The sequence below is a fragment of the Pan troglodytes genome, chromosome 15 (genome assembly GCF_028858775.2).
Source record: "Pan troglodytes isolate AG18354 chromosome 15, NHGRI_mPanTro3-v2.0_pri, whole genome shotgun sequence".
Taxonomy (NCBI): Eukaryota; Metazoa; Chordata; class Mammalia; order Primates; family Hominidae; genus Pan; species Pan troglodytes.
In genome coordinates, this window is record NC_072413.2 from 43678695 (window position 1) to 43694186 (window position 15492).

Sequence of the window (15492 nt, forward strand, 5' to 3'; positions counted from 1 at the left end):
GCTAAATGAGCAGCTGAGAGTATTACAGAAACTGAGTTCTTCAAAGCACCAGAAGTTAGTGCCTAGTCAGATTTGTTTGAAGCACAGATCATTGTTTGAGAATAGAGAAGAAAAATGGGACAAACTTAATTGGAAGTGTTTGCTAATGGTTTTTAAAGTTGGACTAAATTTTATCATTAAATTTTAAGCAGAGATATGAGATTATTAGCTCTGTATTTTACAAAGTTTTATTTGTTGTACAGGATGAATTGGAAAGAAAGAGACAGAAGAGTTTGTGTGTGTATGTGTTGTGTGTGTGTGTGTGTGTGTGAGAGAGAGAGAGAGACAATTTCAGGGAGAAGGCATGTGTTAAGATACATGTCTCATAAAACCAACTTACAAATATACTACTAGTGTTCAGATAGTAGAAATAACTTTGAGTACACTACACAATATATAAATACATCTCATATCTCAATTCTACATAAAACTTATAGTATAGATGTAAGCATATACATTTCCCACCTTAGTTACTGCTATCTCTTGTATACACTTAAAGAAATTTCAAGATCTCAAGATGATTAGGAGTCAGCAAAAAATTTTAATCTGATCTTTGAGAACACCTATTTCAATTTTTCAATTCCCTTGACTTCAGATTCTTAAGAAACTATGAACCTTATATCAGGCCAAAAAGACAGATGATACCTACTTCAGCATCTATGTCAAGGTATATTTCTAACTTCTTTAAATAAAAAAGATGGATATTGGGAAAGTCATTAGTCACCACTGCCTTTCCATTTGCTGGTGATAGAGATGAAGTCAATCAACCTGAGCATCTGCCTGGGTCAGCAGACCAGAAGAGACTTTTGACATGGGAATATATAGCTCTCCCTCCAGAGTGCTTTCTAATTTCAACTCTGGACTCCTCTTATTGTTTTTAAGAAGGAAGGTTGATGTTCTTATCTCAGGCAAACTGTCTACCTTCTCTTATGCTGTTTTTCATCACCAAGGCTTTTTAAGACAATCCATCTCATAATTTTAACACAAAACACATTTTCCGATTGGATTTTTACCTCCTAGAGCCTGATTTTTTAAAGTTAAAAGGGGAAAATGAAATCTGTCTTCTGCAAGACATTACTGCTACATATTTGTCAAGTTTCCAAAAGTAAAATTAAAATGGGAATGATAAATGAAGGTGGTGTTCCCATGTTCCCTTCTCTTTTTAAGTCCACTTAATTCTCCTCCTGTCTTCACTGATCAATATTTTACCCTTAACAACACCAGTTCCTGTTGTTCACATTATGTTTAATCACACAGACATCTGTCCAGTTCTTATTAAGTTCAAGTCCTAGAACAATAGAGCAGTCTTGTTTTAGGTGTGGATAGGAATGCACATTAAAAAGAAGTGGAATATAGTGTTCATGATTTATTAAGCACATAATTATTTTATTCAACAAATATTAAACACCAGGTACTCGGGACACAATGATGGTTTAGATGCCAACTCTGCCCTTGAAGGGCTCAGGTTATTAGGGAAGGACTATTAGAAACATGCAATTAGAATCCTAAGTGTTATAATTGAAGTATGTACAAAATTCTGCATGAGTTCAAAACAAGAACTCATACAGAATAAGAACTTGGAACTCATGGGGAGAGAGGTCAAGAAAGGTGTCATAAAGGAAGTGATACCCAGAAACAAAGGAGTAGTGCAGCAAAAAGAAGGGTATAAAGGCTATTCCAGGCAGTGTGTGTGCTATGTGTCAAGGAATGGATGAGGAATACATTTATTATTTGGGGAAAGGTAAATTGTTCAGTGTTGCTAAAGGACAGGGTACGTAGAAAATTTGGTAAAGAACTGGGGGTGGGTGGGGAAGGACTGGATGAAGTCTTGCATTGGCAGAAATGACCAATCACTGTTCTCAGTGTTTTATGTTTTTTTCACATTTACTCTTCACAAAAATTGTGAGTCAAGTATTATTACCCTTATTTTGCAAAAAAAGGAATCAGCCCAGGTAATGTAAAAACAAAAATAAAAATTTTCTAAATATATATAGATAGAAAATGGCAGAGCCAGTAATTGAATTCAGATCTAATAGGCTTTAACATTTGTGTTCTGATTCATAGAAGAGTGAATGGTCAGGGGGAAGACTACTTGTGAAGACCTTGAATGCAGTGGGAATTTGAATTTTATGTGTATGCAGTAAGAATTCAAAGAAATATTTTAAGCAACAGAAAAGGAACGTCCACCATATAGACAGAGAAAGAATAGTGCTTTCAGGACTTCCTTTGCTAACATTAGTAATGTGCAGTCGTTATTATTAGTCAAAGACTTGCTTCAAGTCAGTAATTGGGCAAGTACAAAATATAATTAAATTGGCTCATGGTAACTGGATATACTTACCTACATAGACTTAAACTAAAGTATAATTTAGTGAAACATGCTGAAAAGGACAAAAAGCTGAGGTATGATTTTCAGTACATTTTCAGCTCATTGATATTTAAATGAACTAAGAACTCAGAGACCAGCACAAATACATCTGCAAAAGCACTGCTTTTATGATTATTTAGGGTTGATGTTTGGATCAACACAGGATCCAAACAGAAAGCTAGTATGACACAATGACTATCTTAGCCAGGCTTTTCAGACTTGGCAATAAATTTAAAATCTGTATAAATTTGAAGCAAAAATGTTAGCATCATGTGGAGGTCAGTACAACACTGCATTATACGTCCTGATTTTATCTGAAACAAAGGCATACTGTAATCTGTTGTTCTACAGGAAATAAAGTATAAATCAAGAAGGGGCTCTATATCAGGCCCTATGTTGTCCTTGAACTACATGCACAGAAACTGAATTGATAATAAAAGCACAGTGGCCTGCTATGTGGCAAATGACTGCATTTATTTCCTTTCCTTTTTTTTTTAAATGAGTGAAATCCATAATAAGCCAGGCAGCTTGATGCATTAATCTGTTTATGTTGTCTTTTATTGCAAAGTATATGTGTATGGTAAAAGAAATCCTAATATATAAATTACCTTGAAGAGAGTTTTTTTCAAAGTATAAAAGTAAATAAATAATACTTTTCCTCTGAATTCCATATTTAAAGATGACAATTGTAGGTTGAGTGGATGAATTTGAGTTGATTCTTTTACTTTGAATTCTGATTGTTCCACTTATTGATCTGAACAATTTACTTAGCACTTCTGAGCCTTAGTTTCCTCAACTCAACTGGAAAATGGAAATAAAACGGGTCCCTTCTAGGACCCGTGTGAAAATTAAATATGATAATATATAGGGTGGAGGTAGATGCTGGGTTCATGTCAGCTGCCCTGCCTACAAAATGCCATATTTGAATTGTTTTGGTTTCAACATTTGGTTTGCTGCCAGAGTAGATAGTCCTACAGAGAAATATGTTTGTTTGTCAAAACATAAATTAAAGATGATTATAGGTCTTAAACTTTATTTGAATTTTAGACTTTTTCTGAATATTTAAATGTTTTATATTCATATTATTTATTAGAAATTTAGAGTTTTGATGCTTTTGCCTTCATTGAAGCAGTTGCTGTCCATAAGAAGAGATTTAAAAGTAGATAACAGTAGGACAGGGTGGCCTGTTCATGAAGAGACCCTCATTTAGTGCATGGCTTTTGAAAATACTTTCTTTCCTCCCTAAGTCTTGTATTAGATTTTTGCCTAACGGAAGACAGCTTGCCTCTAATTGCTAATTTGCAGGAGAAAGCACAATCTCAGTGTCTCCCTTATGACAGAGGTGGTTTCTGAAACCAAACCAAAAAACCATCAGCAATATCGGGATAAGTCTGCCAAAAACTAGGGCGAGGGTCTTTTTTTTTTTTTAATTTATTTTCTCTTTTCCTTGCAGCTGACTTTGGGACTTGTAATTTACAGGCTGTCATGGAAACAAGTTGCACATGTGAGTTCCCATGGCCAAAGTGGCAGTCTGTGAATGGTGGATATTCAAGGTGGCACCAGGCTCATCTATGCTGAGAATAAATTCAGTTCTAAAACATCCAAAAAAAAATCTTACTAGACATAGTCATAGCAAAGAGGGCATTGTTTCAGTGAATTCAAAGACAATTGCCTAATACATGTCTTACTGATTCAAATGTGCTTGCTTAGAAAAAATAGTAAGTTCCCAGGTGTGAGTGCATCACTGTGCATATTTACATTTTGATCAGGACACATTGATTTCTTCCCCACAAATAATGAATACAATATTAATAAGAATATTGATTTGATATTTTAGAGTTAATTAGCTTTACTCTGGCAAAAGGCACCTTTGGTAGCTTTAAAGCGATCTTGAAAAATAACTCCTGCTAGTATTCTGCTTAAAAACCGATACTCATGAAACTGCTAAGAAAACAAATAACTGTAGATTGATACTGTTGATTGCTAGTCTAGTTGTCAGTGAAGCTGATAGCACAAAACCTCACAATAAAGTAAGGTTAAGATTGACCGATAGTGTATTCTCATGGCCCTGTGAGTTGTTTCATGTACTTTACAAAGGGGAACTATTTAAGTTTTATTTTTAGGTGTATTTTTCTGACCCTCATTCTTTTCACCCACTTCCCTAACTTCTTCGCTTATGAAAATAGGTAGCAAACCATAGAATAGATCAAAGAGATATAGAAATTGCCATTGGTATGTGTCCTGAATATATCATACAATTTCAGAGGTCAGGACACCAGAGATGTCACCTCTACGCATGATCAGTATTTTCATCTTGTTTTGGTACACTTTGCACTTGGAAGCCCCTCACATGGCTAGTAAAATAGATTTATTTTAATGACTAAGAGGTTCTAGTTGCAGAAACACAAGCAGACTATTTCTATTGTTTTGACTAGCACAAAAATAAAATTTTAGCTTATTGTTGATATGTATGGTTGGAATTCCCATTCTAATTCTGTTATCATAATTCAGGTCTTAATTCTACCACCTCTTCCATGATTTATTTATTTATTTATTTATTTTTGTTTTGTTGTCTTTTTTTCAGGATTTTGAATCTAGAGAAATACTTTTTTCTTTGCTATGACCACATTGAATATTTATACTTATATGCTTTACCTTTTATATACAGTTTTCACAAGGACAACTCCTTGTATATGTAGGACATATATAAGCATATCAATATTTTATTACCCTCTAAATCTTACATATGAACCAAACTTTTTCTTCTTTATTTATGGCTGCCTTCATTACAGAAGATCAAAGGATTGTATCTGAAGCTTACAAAATTTGCCTGACGTAGGTGTCAGAAACAAGTGCTAAAATGGAAAATGTGGAATCACTAGCCTTCAATGATAACATTCCGAATAATTCATACTAACACGCAAGGAAGCTCCATTCCCTAGCTCTCCCACCACTTGGTATGTGTTGAAAAGGTGCTGTGATGAACAATAGACAGGCTTTTGTCAGATTTAGTTTGCCGTATTGCATGTACATGAAGCCAAAGAGTGACTGGGAAGAATCCCAGCAGAGCACGAGAGAGCAACAAACTATAAAAGAAAAAATGAGAACGGAAAGAGGGGAAAAGGTGAGAACTCAAGAGAACATGCTAAAATGAAGCCAGAGGGAAATGTTGAAAAGGGAGAGAAACACTACAGAGGAGGGAAAAAAGAAGAAGTAAAGTGAACAGACTGCAGGCAGAATCGTTGTAGAATTGAACATATCTGAAGTGTCAGGCAATATATCTGTAAAACTGTATTTGGGAGTGCAGCCATTTCTTTTTAATAGTGGGCTATTCTCGAGTGTTAGGAAAGCCGTGTGAGATTTGATGTCAATTTTATTCTTGGCATTCAGTCTCTCTGTATGGACACAAAAGGAAATCAGGAGGTTAGACAAAAAGGTAAAAGGAAATTTTCATAGAAGGGGAAGAAGGAAACAATATATTGACATTGAAAGAAGCATCTTAGAAATACTACTATTCTAATTGTTTACACATCTGTGCTGTTAATTGCAGGCAGATTTGGTGGTATTGAAGTGCTATTGTTGCCAAACTGATTTGAAATCAAATGCTTTGCATTCTTAACATTTCAGTATACTATCTTATATTTTTAAATGCTCTCCAATAAAATATCCCTGTTTGGGATTTATTCTCTCTCATGTAATCATAGCACAAATGAACTTAATTTGGAATCTTATAGGTGGACAGAGACATAAAGTAGACTTCTGAATGCCTCACCAACAATTAGAACAAATTACTATTTGGAGATGTGATATGATAAGTAAGTTGTAAACACATAAGAAGAGATTGTTAGGAGACTTCATTGATGAGTTTGTTTCTATAATTCTTTTTTTTTTTCCGACAGTCTCACTCTGTCGCCCAGGCTGGAGTTCAATGGCGTGATCTCGGCTCACTGCAATCTATGCCTCCTGGGTTCAAGCGATTCTCATGCCTTAGCCTCCTAAGTAGCTGGGATTACAGGTGCCTGCCACCATGCCCGGCTAATTTTTCTATTTTTAGTAGAGACAGAGTTTCACCATGTTGGCCAGGCTGGTCTCAAAATTCTGACCTCAGGTGATCCTCCCACCTCAGCCTCCCAAAGTGCTGAGATTACAGGCGTGAGCCACCATGCCTGACTGTTTCTATAATTCTTAACAGTTCTTTTGCACGACCAGACTGACAAAGACAAATAAACATCTTATACTAAGTATACAGCATGTGTTGCATGATGTTTGTAACTAGTTTATACTCAAGGTAACTAAAATGAGGGCTAAGAGTCCTTAAATTTATTCAATTTTTGTACTCTTTTCTCTTCTGGATAGGGAGATACATAACATTAGCTAATACTAGCTATTCTCAAAACATTTCCTTCCAAGTCCATTCTAAGTACCTAAGATGCCAATATAAATCATAAAAAACATTGTGAATTTCAATTATTCCTAACTGACAATAATAGGAGTTGCTGGGAAATGAATCACTAATTTTCACACTAAAGCTTTTAATTTTACTATAGTTCTTCCTTTAAAAAGGAAGATTATAATTCTTCTACATGTGATGAAATTCACTTAAAGTAGAAATCATTTCTCAAATATTGTTTGGTAGGAAAATTAATGATGGACTCATCAGTTTAGGAACAAAGATAAAATATACAAGATTTTAGCACATGTAACTAATTTCATAGAAAACCTTATTAAACTTGTTGTAATAGGTTTAGAATATACATATCCTTGAAAAAAACACAGATATATGTATATATGTGCATGCAAACACAAATATTTGCATATATGTAATTAAGATTTAGTGCTAAAATTGTTTCTCCAAATTTCAATTTCAGGATTCTGTTCCATTCTTATATTTTTTCCTTCTTTGACCCAAGTGTTCCAAATACTGTCTCAAAGGGAATGTATATTTTAGAGTTTTTATTTTGATATATCACTATCTCCTTGCAAAAAGTGCTCAAAGAGCTAAAATATTTTTATTTTAAAAGAGATGGCTTAAAAAATTTCTTCACTTTTGGATTAATCAACTTTATTATTTAGAGAGCTAAACTGAAATAAAAAGCAACTTCTATGTAAGGAAGATTATTAATTTTTTATCATAATGGTAATTTAAAAAATAAATATATGGGTTTGACTACTTCCTAAGTCATAATAATCAGACTGCCCTGCCTTCCATTTTATACCATATCCTATTGGATTCTCTGTTGAAGGACTGTACATAGCTTAAGCTTTGTATAAAATGGCTAACTGAATAATGTAGAATGTACTTGAAAGAAATATCTTAAAGTTTATTTTAAAACTCCTGAAAACTAAACTGTAATCCGTTATCTCTCATGAGCACAGACACAAAATCTACTTTTTGTGTGTGTGTGGGTGTGTGTTTTTTTAGACAGCCTCTCGCTCTGTTGCTCAGGCTGGAGTACAGTGGTGTGATCTCCACTTACTGCAACCTCTGCCTCCGTGGATCAAGCAATTCTTGTGCCTTAGCCTCCTGAGAAGCTGGGACTACAGGCTCCTGACACTACACCCAGCTAGTTTTTTTGTATTTTTAATAGAGACGGGGTTTCACCGTGTTAGCCAGGTTGGTCTTGGACGCCTGAGCTCAGGTGATCCGCCAGTCTTGGCCTCCCAAAGTGTTGAAATTACAGACGTGAGCCACTATGCCTAGCCAGACAAAAAATGTTCAAGAAAATCAACAAAATAGTAGTAAACAAAATCCAACAATGTATAAACAGAATGATATATCCTGAAAAAGGGAGATTTATTCCAGGTGTGTCAGGCTGGTTCAACATTTAAAAATTAATCAGTGTAAAGCATCATATCAATTGACACAACACAAACATTTGAGAAAATCCAATTCCCATTCATAATAAAAACTCTCAGCAAACAAGATTCAGGAAAAATTTCTTAAGTTCATAAAACAGTCTACAAAAGACCAACATATAACATCATGCTTATTGTTGGGACAGTGCATGCTTTTTCCCTTAGATTAGGAACAAGGCAAGAATGTCTTCTCTCACCTCTGCTGTTAATATGTTACTGAAAGTTCTAGCTAATGCAATAAGACAGGAAAAAATAAATAGAAAATATACAGATTGGAAAAGAAGTAAAACCATCTTCAGTTGCAGATCACATGATTATCTGTGTAGAAAAATACCAAACAATTTACCAAAAATCTCCTGGAACTAATAAACAAGTAGAATTAGATAGAATGTATACAAAGTTACCATTATCACTTTGAAAAAATATTATGTATTAGAACAATTAAGAATAATAATAAAAGGTTTTATTTTACCTTCAGTTATTTTCTCTCTGATACTTTTTCTTTTGTAAAAGTGTAGATCTGAGTTTCTGACATATTTCCCTTCTCTCTGAAGAACTTCTTTTCACATTTCTTTTCAGGAAGGTCTGCTGGCTATGAATTACCTCAGTTTTTGTTTCTTTTACAGTGTATTTCTTTTTAAATTTTGAATTCAATTCAATTTTTTTCATGCCTTTTAGAATGCCTTACAAATTTTTGTTGCAATGTGGACATGATATATTGGGTAACAGGTATTGAAGTTAATGGAACATTAGTGTGAGATTTATCTGAATCTGACTAGCAGTTGGACTATGTTCAATATTTGTTGTAGCTATTGGTGTCAGATAATAAATTTCACTAGTGTCCTTGTTTTTGTTTTCTCTGTTAGCTTTGGGTTTTCTTAAGATCTTTCATGGAGTCTGAGCTTTGCAGCTCTTTCAGCTGTAATTCACTGTTTTATTGTTAATGTGATGAAAAAGAGTTGGGGAGGAAAATGCTGTATAATCTTATGATCAAATCTTAGTCTTTTAATGGGCCTATGTCCCTGGAGTGACCTTCACAAGTAATTCTTACATTCATTTTCTTCACCACTTAGATGAAAGGCTAGAGGGGGCTGGAGTTGGGTATTACTCTCCTGCCTATGGGAGATACAACTTCAGTAATGGCTTTTTCATTGGAGAGTAGGCTTTTGTTTTAGCATTCCAAAATAATCACTTTCCCCATCCATCAGTCAAACACATGGTGATTTTTTTTGGTTCTTGTGAGTACCTGGTGGCATCTTTGCAGGTAAAACCCATAAAATTGTGAGCCACGAGCTTAGTATACAAAAGGCAGTTGTTTTCCTATGTATCAGCAATGAACAATTGGAACTTGAAATTAAAAAAAAAACAGACCATATACAATAGCACAAAAAATTTTACTTAGGTATATATCCAAGAAAATATGTACAGGTTGTGTATGCAGAAAACTGTAAAACATTGATGAAAGGAATCAAGGAAAATTCAAATAAATATGAGATATTTGTAGTTTATGGATTGGAAAATCAAATATTGATAAAAATGGCAGTTCTTCCCAACTTTATCTATATAGATTCAAAGTTAGGATACACCTATATATATATTTTTTTCTTGTTGCTTCAGCTGAGAGAGCCTAGAAACAATGACATGCTTGTAGCAATAAGCACAGCTAGCACTCAGGTCTTTGTTTCTAATACCATTGTCCAATAAAATAAACCAGGGCTTCATGGCTTATTTTAGTACTGGAGTAGGAAATATACAAGATGAGCCTGGAACATAGTATAGTGCAAAAAAGTAAGGGAGAACTAAAAAAGCCCACGCTGTTCCAACAAAATAACAACCTCACAATGACAAGGGTATTTCAAAAGGACACAGGAGCCAAGAGAAGGAGCTCCCAATTATGAAACCTGGAACAATTTGAGCAGCAAAATAAAGTTGTATTGGATTACAATCTAAAGTAAAAAACAAATATCCATGAGTTTTTACTGATTAAGTAACTGCATAAATTTCTTCTTTTCCAAAACACATAATCCCATTTGAATCATGAGAAAAATATCAGAAAATGCCAATTGAAGGACATTCTGTAAAATATCTGACCAGAACTTTTCAAAACTGTTAAGATCATCAAAAACAAAGAAAGTCTGAAAACTGTCACATTCAAGAGCAGCCTAAGAAGAAATGGCTACCAATCTAATGTAGGACTCCAGATGGAATCTTGGAACAGAAAAAAAGAATATTAGGCATAAACTAAGGAAACACGAACAGGGTATGGACTCTTTAGTTAATAATGTTATGTCAATACTGGCTTATTAATTATGACAAATGTAAGATGTTAATAAGAGAAGAAACTGGGAGGGAGTTATACAGAAACTCTTTTTACTATCTTCTCTAATTTTTGGTAATCAAAAATAATATTGTAATATAAATCATTTATTTAAAAACATTGTAAAGCGTACTTTTACCTGGTTTTATCTACTCTGGGCACTAGAATATGAAAGGACCACCTAGGCTAGATAATATTGATTTAGCAAACAGTATGTCTGCCATTCATTTTGGCTGCCCAGCAGCTTATGCCTTAAAATAACTGAATGGATTTTTTTTAAACAGAAAACTTTATTAAAAAGTAGGAGAGGCTGGGCGCGGTGGCTCACGCCTGTAATCCCAGCACTTTGGGAGGTTGAAGTGGGTGGATGATGAGGCCAGAAACTCGAGAAGACGGTGAAACCCTGTCTCTACTAAAAATACAAAAATTAGCTGGGCTTGGTGGTGCGTGCCTGTAATCCCAGCTACTCAGGAGGCTGAGGCAGGAGAATCGCTTGAACCAGGGAGTCGGAGGTTGCAGTGAGCCGAGATCGCGCCATTGCACTCCAGTCTGGCAGCAGAGTGAGGCTCTGTCTCAAAAAAAACAAAAAGTGGGAAACGTTGTTGAGAATGCCTAAACTCATGTGCCAAAATGAGAATTACATACTTTTTATTGGCTAAAGTAGAAGTTAATATTATAGTCTATACATAATATAGAGGGAAATTCTGATATTGGCATATATGTCATTACGGAATTGATAAGGTTTTTAGGCAGATATGACCAAGATACGTATTTCTGTTCTCCTAGCCCTGAGTTTCTCTTCTCGTGGTCTTCAATTCCTGGTATCCTCTTCTGAGTGTACATTGAGTTTCTTGGAAAGGGCTAGTCCATTTTGAGATAATAATAGTCATCTCAAATTGAATTAAGTTTGTTCTAAAGCTTTCTCCATACATATTTTAGGTATGTATGGAGAAAATACATACTGTTCCAAAGGCTTCCTTATTCATAGTGAATTGTAACCTACCTTGACGTATAAACAGACTATAACCTACTCTAGTAACAAGTAGCTGTTTGAGCCAGTCGCAGCAGCTGAATTTCAGCCAATCACAGGTGACCAGCTGTTCAAACCATGTTCAAATAAGATAAATGCTGAGCTGTAACCAATCCAGCTGTTTTTGTATTGCACTTCTGTTTCTGTACATCACTTTTCTTTTGCTGTCCGTAAATGTTGTCTGACCATGTGACAGTCTTGGAGTCACTTTGAACCTATTCTGGTTCTGGGGCCTGCATGATTTGTGAATCATTTTTTGCTCAGTTTAACTCTGTTAAAATTAATTTGTCTAAAGTTTTCCTTTCAATAATACCAAATAATTATACAGCACTCATTATGGGCCCAGTCCCCTTCTAGGTGTTTTATAGTTAACCTAATACAACAATTCTGTTGGATGGCCTCTGTTATTAATGTCCCTGATAACAAATGAGGAAAATGAGTCACACATCCTGTAAGGGGCAGTGTAGAGACTATGAACTTTTCTACCCTATTAGTAGTTAGCCATAAAGATGTGGCTTTATGGTTTTAGAGTCCATATAACTAAATTACTACATTTTTAGTTCATATGTGAAAAGTACTTGAAACACAGGTTTTGAATAACAACTAGTAAACTATACTTGGCACTAGGATGCCTTCATACCTTGAGTTCCTATGCAAGGAATGCAACCTAATTTAACACATAAACTGAGAGTCTAATTTAGGATGTCTTAGCCAATCATAGCAGCTAAGTTTCAGCCAATCATAGGCTACCAACTGACTGGAACTTGTTCAAATAAGGCAAACACTGGGCTCTAACCAATCAAGCTGTTTCAGTACCTCTTTTTTGTTCATAAATGCTACCTACCCACATTGCAGAGTCGAGCTTTCTGAACAGTTTCTGCTTCTGAGGGCTGACCGATTTGTAAATCATTCTTACTCAGTCTGTTAAATTTAATTGTCTAAGTTTTTATTTTTTCACAATTATGTTCAAAGGAGAGTTTTGTTTCCTCCAAAATGCTCAAAGGAATACTTGTTGTGTGCTTCACATAATATCGTGAGGGATCATCAACTTCTGCTTGGCACTGCCTCTTTGCTCTCTAACCTCAGCTTTCAGTATTCCTTAACGTTCTGCCCTGTAGGTGTTCTGCCCTAGCTGCCATCCTGGAAAGGAGTTCTAACGTGTTTTGTGTAATTGGAGAAATATGTTCTTGGTTGAGATACAAGAGGAAAATAATTTTCAAACCACTCCCCACCCCGGGCCAAATGACATCAGTGATCTTTAGTTGTGACCTTGGTAGAGTTTTTGAACTTAAAACTTTCAACCTACATAATGAAAAGTATTTGAATACAGATTCTAAGATATCAAATGCTAATAAGAACCATAAAATACCTAATAATGGTTTTCTTTGCTCTATCAAAGATCTCCACAGGAAGGAGACTGGCAATTCAGTAGGTGGCACTTTTTCTACTGAGCCAGAACTAAAGCAAAACCTCAGGAATTCAACCTGCCCCAAGAATAGGTGTCTTTCCACTGAGAGATGGGACAAAGGAGGTATTTATTTGTGGTATTAAAAATATTTTTTTGAAGTGCTCAGGTGTGTTGGTTAAAATTCAGTTTGGATAATTACATTCTTCTCACAGAAATTCCACCTACAATTTTAACTGCCACTTCCAATTTCACCAACAGTTTAAATTCTAAATAGTCTCTTTTTGACACACACTGTTCTTTAGTTCCACTGCAATGGCTGGCCAATTGTCCCCCTCCTCCTTGTAGCTGAAAGTAAAGAAGTAGCCCTCTCCCTCTCCCTCTCCCTCTCCCTCTCCCCCTCCCCTCCCCCTCCCCTCCTCCTTCCCTCCCCCTTCACCTCCCCCTCCCCCTCCCCTCCTCCTTCCATCCCCCTTCCCCTCTCCTCCCCCCTCCCCCTCCCTCTCCCTCTCCCCTCTTCTTTCTTCGGTCTCCCTCTGTTACCGAGGCTGGACTGTACTGCCATGGTCTTGGCTCGCTGCAGCCTCCCTGCCCTGGGCTCCTGTGGTTCTCCTGCCTCAGCCTGCTGAGTGCCTGGGATTGCGGGTGCGCGCCACCACACCTGACTGGTTTTTGTATTTTTGGAGGAATCAGGGTTTCGCCCTGTTGACTGGGCTGGTCTCCGGCTCCTGACCTCGAGTGGTCTGCCCGCCTTGGCCTCCTGGGGTGCTGGGATTGCAGATGGAGTCTGGCTCACTCAATGCTCATTGTTGCCCAGGCTGGAGTTCAGTGGCATGATCTCGGCTCGCCACAACCTCCACCTTCCAGCCGCCTGCCTTGGCCTCCCAAAGTGCTAAGATTACAGCCTCCACCCGGCTGCTACCCCTTCTGGGAAGTGGGGAGCGTCTCTGCCTGGCCGCCCATCATCTGGGATGTGGGGAGCCCCTCTGCCCGGCTGCCCCATCTGGGAAGCGGGTAGCCCCTCTGCCCGGCCACCCTGCCTGGGAGGCGGGCAGTGCCTCTGCCCAGCTGCCCCGCCTGGGAGGCGAGGTGCGCCTCTGCCTGGCCGCCCCGCCTGGGAGGCAAGGGGCACCTCTGCCCGGCCGCCCTTCGTCTGGGAGGTGGGGAGTGCCTCTGCCTGGCCGCCCCGTCTGGGAAGTGGGCGCCTCTGCCCAGCCGCTCCATCTGGGAGGTGAGGGGCATCTCTGCCTGGCCGCGCTGCCTGGGAAGTGAGGAGCACCTCTGCCCGGCCGCCCTTCATCTGGAAGGTGGGGAGTGCCTCTACCCGGCCACCCTGTCTGGGCGGTGGGGAGCGCCTCTGCCTGGCCGCCCCGTCTGGGAAGTGAGGGGCGTCTCTGCCCAGCTGCCCTTCGTCTGAGAAGTGGGGGGTGCCTCTGCCCGGCCGCCCCATCTGGGAGGTGGGGGGGTGCCTCTGCCCGGCCACCCCATCTGGGAGGTGAGGAGTGCCTCTGCCTGACCGCTACCCCATCTGGGAAGTAAGGTGCGCCTCTGCCCGGCCGCCCCATCTGGGAAGTGAGGTGCGCCTCTGCCCGGCCGCCTCATCTGGGAAGTGAGGTGCGCCTCTGCCCGGCCACCCCATCTGGGAAGTGAGGAGTGCCTCTGCCCGGCCGCCCTGTCTGGGAGTTGGGGAGCGCCTCTGCCTGGCCGCCCCATCTGGGAGTTGGGGAGTGCCTCTGCCCGGCCGCCCCGTCTGGGAGGTGGGGAGCGCCTCTGCCAGGCCGCCTTGTCTGGGAAGTGTACCCAACAGCTCCGAAGAGACAGCGACCATTGAGAATGGGCCATGATGACGATGGCGGTTTTGTCGAAAAGAAAAGGGGGAAATGTGGGGAAAAGAAAGAGAGATCAGATTGTTACTGTGTCTGTGTAGAAAGAAGTTGACATAGGAGACACCATTTTGTTCTGTACTAAGAAAAATTTTTCTGCCTTGGGATGCTGTTAATCTATAACCTTACCCCCAACCCCGTGCTCTCTGAAACATGTGCTGTGTCAACTCAGGGTTAAATGGATTAAGGGCGGTGCAAGATGTGCTTTGTTAAACAGATGCTTGAAGGCACCATGCTCATTAAGAGTCATCACCACTCCCTAATCTCAAGTACCCAGGGACACAAACACTGCCGAAGGCCGCAGGGACCTCTGCCTAGGAAAACCAGAGACCTTTGTTCACATGTTTATCTGCTGACCTTCTCTCCACTATTATCCTATGACCCTGCCACATCCCCCTCTCTGAGAAACACCCAAGAATGATCAATAAATACAAAAAAAAAAAAAGTAGTACAGGAAACTATTTTTGGGTATAATTAAGTGACTGTAAATGAATGGCACTATATTAAAATGATGTAATATTTATTATAACATGATATGAAAATGCAAATTTGCATAGATTTTGAAATTCCTTTGGTGAAAAAATTTTGGCATTT

General features: G+C 38.4%; 1 pseudogene; it reads right to left on the reverse strand.

The window, feature by feature from the left end:
- Positions 1–13977: 13977 nt before the first annotated feature.
- On the reverse strand, positions 13978–14654 carry LOC134808333 (collagen, type I, alpha 1a-like; annotated as a pseudogene).
- Positions 14655–15492: the final 838 nt, after the last annotated feature.